Genomic DNA, 6,038 nt, shown 5'->3' with positions numbered 1-6,038 from the left:
GGGGCTTCCGGGAGATGTTCTGTTATTTCAGGGTCCAGAAGAATGGGGAGGATCCAGACCTCAGGCAGCTAGGTAAGAGAAGGAGACTCAGGGGGCCCAGCTCCACTCTGAGAGCCCCGACTCTTTTCTCTGGCCATCCCTGGGAACAAGAAGTCCCGGCTGGGGGTGAACTCTAGCCCCAGGACTCTGGAATGGTGGGAACTGGGCCGAGCCAGAGGCAAAACCCTGCCTCTTTCCCAGACTGGGCCCATCTTTCCTTCAGCCAGCGGGGTGGTGGGGGGTGGGGGGCTGAGACTGGAGCTCCACTGGAATCTGGGGAGGGGGAGACCTGTCAGCCCTGGAAGGCTCAGTCCACAGGATTTGGGGATTCTGCTCCTCAGGCCCCGTGGCCACAGGCTAGATGGGTAGATTTTTCCTACTTAGCACGATTGGGTCCAGAGCGGGGAGGAAGTTCAAGTGGGAGGAGGATCAGGAGGTAGGGTAGGTTTTAGAGAGACCCTAGGCCAGAAGGCTCTCAGAGCAGCTGGAAAGAAGGAGATTCATGAGGCAGAATGGGTGGGAATTGGACCTTCCCAACTTGGTTTAGGGGGGCCAGGGGACAGGGGGAGAAAGACCAGGTCTCACCACAGAGCACTGCCAGAGGAGTGAGCAATCAGGTTTCCACAGGCAGGTTGAGCCGCTGGAAGCAGGAATGAAATGAACTTGGATTCATAAATCAAAAGTGGAAAATATAATTTCAAACAATTCAACATTTTTAAAAAAGGGAAAAGAATATCAATTTGACAACTTATTTCAGAATAGGCAGCGATGCACTAACAGTAAAAATCACAGTTGACAAGTTCCATAATGATAGAAAAGCATAGATTTGGGCCAAAAAAAATCAAAACACTTATTTGAATAACCAAATCACGTAATACCAAGCATCCTCTTGAGAACATCCATATTGAAGAATAATTTATTTGCTCAAAAACACCTTTTCCTTTAACTTAGAAATTTGAACACCTATTATCCCTGGAAATGTCTTTTTGTTGTTTCCCAAAGTGAGAGGAAAGAGAAAAACGTCCTGTGGATATAGCCAAGTAATCTCTTTCCTTCACAAAAGCCAGTAGAGGAGAGAGTGGTAGCTTTGTTACCTTCTGCCTCAGAATTCAGCTCAATCGATTGATTCCACACTTCAGCAAAGTGGAGCAGCCACAGCAGATTTGCCAGGAGGGTGTGAAAGTGAAGGCTTTAACCAATTAAGGCAACTATGTCCCTGTATTTGGGGGTCACAAAGTCAGGAAACTGCATTCTCTTTCTTACCAGAAAACCAGGAACACTGCTAGGGCACATGACTCCTGCCCCTCCCCTCCCACGTTATCCCCAACAAGCCACGTTCACAAGGTCAGGTCAACGAGTGGCCATTTTAATCTTGAACCGACAATTTTAGATCAGCCGGCAGGAAAAATTAACTTTTGTGGGGACCTAACGAACATCTTGGATGAATAACTAGACTTTGGCATTTGAATTCAGAGCCTCTTCAGCACACACACACACACACACACACACACACACACACACACACACACACACACACGCGTGCGCGCGCACGCACGTACGCACGCATGCACACTGTCCCAAACTGTGACATTGATGTAGTTGGGAGTTGGGTCTGGAAACGGCTTCCAAATTTCACAAAGTCCAGTTCCTTCCTCAGGCTTGTGTCATAGGTCTTGCTGCTGTCTAGCAGCTCTGTTGCTTTCCTTGGAAGACTTAGACTTGGGCCTCCCTCTGTTTTCTTTTTCTCTGGCTTGATTTGTCCTTGTTTCCTCCCTCTTTCCCAGGGTATACCTGGCCCTCCAGGGTGACGTCCATGCATCATTCCTGATGGACCAGGAAGTTTTTGATCTCCCATGTGGAGCTCCAGTCCCACAGCATGAAGATGGCCTGATAGGCCCCCAGGATGAACCTAGGTGGAGACAGAGTAGCGTAAACCTGGGGTCCTGGAATTGTGAAGATGGTTATGCTGCAGTTAAATGTGGGTGGGAGGGTGGGGATGGCAGCTTCAGCACTGAAGCAGGACCCACTCTTTGCAGGCCTGTTCAGCAACTGATTGAGTAATATGAAGCATGAGGGAAGAGTCGAAACCTAGCAATTCTCCATTGGTGAGGCTAAATTGACTTGAAATTTAATTAGGATGCTTCAGAAATCATTTTTCCTCTACAGGTTGAGGAAACATGATCCCTCTGCCTTTATGCGGTGCTCTCACTTAAATGGGGAAAATATCCACTTCTTGTCCCCAAAGTCACCCTTCACCACAAAAATTAGCATGAAAGCTGATATTTTTCTATTTCAAAATAGTTCTAAGTAAGGCCATTGTCTAATTACAGCGATTAAAAGCTTGCAGTGAGAAATGCTCCCACGCAGTCTTTGTTCAACCTGTAAAGAGAGGAAACCCCCCCAAATCTTATCGATGAGTCCATTTTACAGGGGCTAAGCTGTACAAAAAACAAAACATTTCCCACATGCGAAAAGTGAGTGAATCCCTGGGAACAGGGCAGTTAGTGCCTCTATTCCTATTTGGAGGTGGGGAATAGGGATATTAAGAAAATATTTATAAAACAAAGGATGGAAACACAGTGACTGAGTTCTAAGAGCAACTCAGTCCAATACTTTGGTCTGGGCAAGCTAGAGTATGCCAGGGTAGAGCCCGGATGCTTTTGAGTGTTGGGCTTGGGCATGCTTTTGGAGAGGCATGGGTGCCCCAGAAGTGGGTTTTCTGTGGCACTTAGACTGGGCCCAGATCTGGGTTCCGGCCTGTCCATTTGATGCCATCTGTAGAGGACTCTTTTTGATAATTATTTGTTAAACACTTACTATATGCCTACCAGGCACTGTACTTAGAACTGCCTCTTTCTCATCTGTCCCACCATCAACCCCTGGCCCCCATCCTACCTCTTGCTTGGAATATCCTCTCTTCTCAAATCCACCAAACAATCACACTTTCCCCCTTCAAAGCCCCACTGAACATTCACATCTGCCAGGAGGCCTTTCCAGACTAAGCCCCCCTTTTCCTCTGCTCCCCTCCCATTCCCATTGCCCCGACTCACTCCCTTTGCTCTCCCCACCTTTTCCCCCAACAGCACTTGTGTCTATATGTATATATCTATAATTTTATTTATTTATATTGATGCAATTGATGCCTGTTTTGATGCCTGTCTCCCCTCTTCTAGACTGTGAGCCTATTGTGGGCAGGGATTGTCTCTATCTGTTGCTGCATTGAAACTTTCCAAGTGCTTAGTACAGTGCTCTGCACACAGTAAGAGCTCAATAAATATGACTGACTGACTGAATGAATACATACTACTGAATGATTGAGTCAGTAACTGGAGGCAGCTGGAAAGGGCTGACAAACTCATGACCCTGAAGGAGCCTGGTGCAGTGGATACAGCATGGGCTTGGGAGTCAGAGGATCTGGGTTCTAATCCCCATTCTACCACTTGCCTACTGTGTGATCTTGGGCAAGTCAGTTCACTTTTCTGGGCCTCAGTTACCTCATATGAAAAATGGGATTTAAGGCTGTGAGCCCCATATGAGACACGGACTGTGTCCAACCTGATTAGTTTGTATTTACCCCAGCACTTAGTACAGTGCCCCATACATAGTAAGTGCTTAACACTTACCATTTTTTAAAAAAGTCAGACAGATTCTCCTGGAGTCCTGGAAGCTTTCCCAACTGCTCCATCTAGATGTGATAATTCCTGCCCCCCCCCCCCCCCAGTTAATTTCCTCCTCTCTGGGTCATGAAGCATGGCAACCTCATGCCCTCTCCCTTCTCCCATAGTACTTAAGTACATACCTTTATGCTCAGTTGTTTCCCCTGTCTATTTTAGTGTCTATCTCTAGCCTGAAAGCTGCTTGAGAGCAGGGATTGGGACAATTAATTAATTAATTGCATTAATTAATTAATGCAATCATATTTATTGAGCACTTACTGTATGCAAAACACTGTACTAAGCGCTTGGAAAGTGCAAGTCAGCATCATATAGAGACTATCCCTATCCAACAATGGGCTCACAGTCTAGAAGAGGGAGACAGACAACAAAACAAAACATGTAGACAGGTGTCAAAATTGTCAGAACAAATAGAATTAAAGCTACATGCACATCATTTACAAAATAAATAGAATAGTAAATATGTACAAGTAAAATAGAGTAATAAATCTGTACAAATATATGCAGGTGCTGTGGGGAGGGGAAGGAGGTAGGGCGGGGGGATGGGAAGGAGGATAAGAAAAAGGGAGCTCAGTCTGGGAAGGCCTACTGGAGGAGGTGAGCTCTCAGTAGGGCTTTGAAGGGAGGAAGAGAGCTAGCTTGGCAGATTTGTGGAGGGAGGGCATTCCAGGCCAGGATAAGGACGCAGGCCTGGGGTTGACGGCGGGAGAGGCAAGAACGAGGCACAGTGGCACAGTGAGGAGGTTAGCGGCAGAGGAGCGGAGGGTGCAGGCTGGGCTGTAGAAGGAGAGAAGGGAGGTGAGGTAGGAGGGGGCGAGGTGATGGAAAGCCTTGAAGCCAAGAGTGAGGAGTTTTTGCTTGATTCGTAGGTTGACAGGCAGCCACTGGAGATTTTTGAGGAGGGGAGTAACATGCCCAGGACATTTCAATACAAAGATAATCTGGGCAGCAGTGTGAAGTATAGACTGAAGTGGGGAGAGACAGGAGGATGGGAGATCGGAGAGGAGGCTGATGCAGTAATCCAGTCGGGATAGGATGAAAGATTGAACCACCAAGGTAGCGGTTTGGTTGGAGAAGAAAGGGTGGATCTTGGTGATGTTGCGGAGGTGAGACTGGCAGGTTTTGCTGACAGTTTGGATGTGTGGGGTGAATGAGAGAGCGGAGTCGAGGATGACACCAAGGTTTCAGGCTTGTGAAGGGGATGAAGGGGTACAGGGGGATAGAGGAAGGTGGAGGGAAATGGAGGGAGACAGAAGAGACAGGGAGAGGTGGAGGGGGATGGAAGATGGGGAGGGGGGACTGGAGGGGAAGAAAGTGGGACAGAGAGATTGGAAGGGGATGGAGGGAGGTGGAGTGCTTTCAAACTCTGAACCACCACCATGCTTGACTGTGCACCCTCTCTGGTTACTTCCTGAAACCAGCTTGAGGGACTCCAGACCTCGAAGTCCCCTCTCTCCCTATCACCTTCACAGGAATCTTCTGGGCAGAGGGTGTCCAACTGTGATCTCACCCAGCTAGGGATGGGATGGTCCAAGGGTGCCAACTCCACGGGGTGAGAGCCCCCACAGCTATTTGAGATGAACCGCAAGCCTCGCTCATTCCAGGTTTCTCACAAGAACTGAGAGTTCCCAATCTAAACAGAAACGACCCAAAATAATGCCCTCCAGATCTGGCCCTTCCATGTCTACAATCTTTGTTCCCTTCTCAGTCCTACATGCAAAATGGAAAGCTGGCTCTTAAGGACAGAGTCACTTCCCTGTTCCCAAGTCCTAGGTATATTGGGTCAGCAAGTATTCAAGAGAGCCTACTCAAAACCTGACCTTCAGTGCCATGTGTAAGTGTAAGGATACTGTACTTCCGAGAGAGGACACCATCATGGCTGGTGCCCAAACAGGGACAGGGGCACAGGCAGTGTGCAGGCTGGCCTTTTTGGAAAGGGATGGCATTGTTTTGGGTAGGCGGAGAAAACTCTGCCACCAATGCCGCAGGCAGTGAACCTCACTATTGGCTTCAAAACTCTCCATCACCTTTCCCCCTCCTACTGTACCTCGCTTCTCTTCTTCTACAGCCTAGCCTGCACACTCCGCTCCTCTGCCGCTAACCTCCCTGTGCCTCGTTCTCGCTTGTCCCGCTGTCGACCCGGGACCCACATCCTACCTCTGGCCAGGAATGCTCTCCCTCTTTACATCCACCAAACTAGCTCTCTTCCCCAATTTAAAGTCCTACTGAGAGCTCACCTCCTCCAGGAGGCCTTCCCAGACTGAGCCCCCCTTTTCCTCTGCTCCTCCTCCCCTCCCCATCACCCCATTCCCTCCCTCTGCTCTA

The sequence above is a fragment of the Tachyglossus aculeatus genome, chromosome 26, assembly GCF_015852505.1.
Source record: "Tachyglossus aculeatus isolate mTacAcu1 chromosome 26, mTacAcu1.pri, whole genome shotgun sequence".
Lineage (NCBI taxonomy): Eukaryota > Metazoa > Chordata > Mammalia > Monotremata > Tachyglossidae > Tachyglossus > Tachyglossus aculeatus.
Note: the sequence above shows the minus strand (reverse complement) of the source record.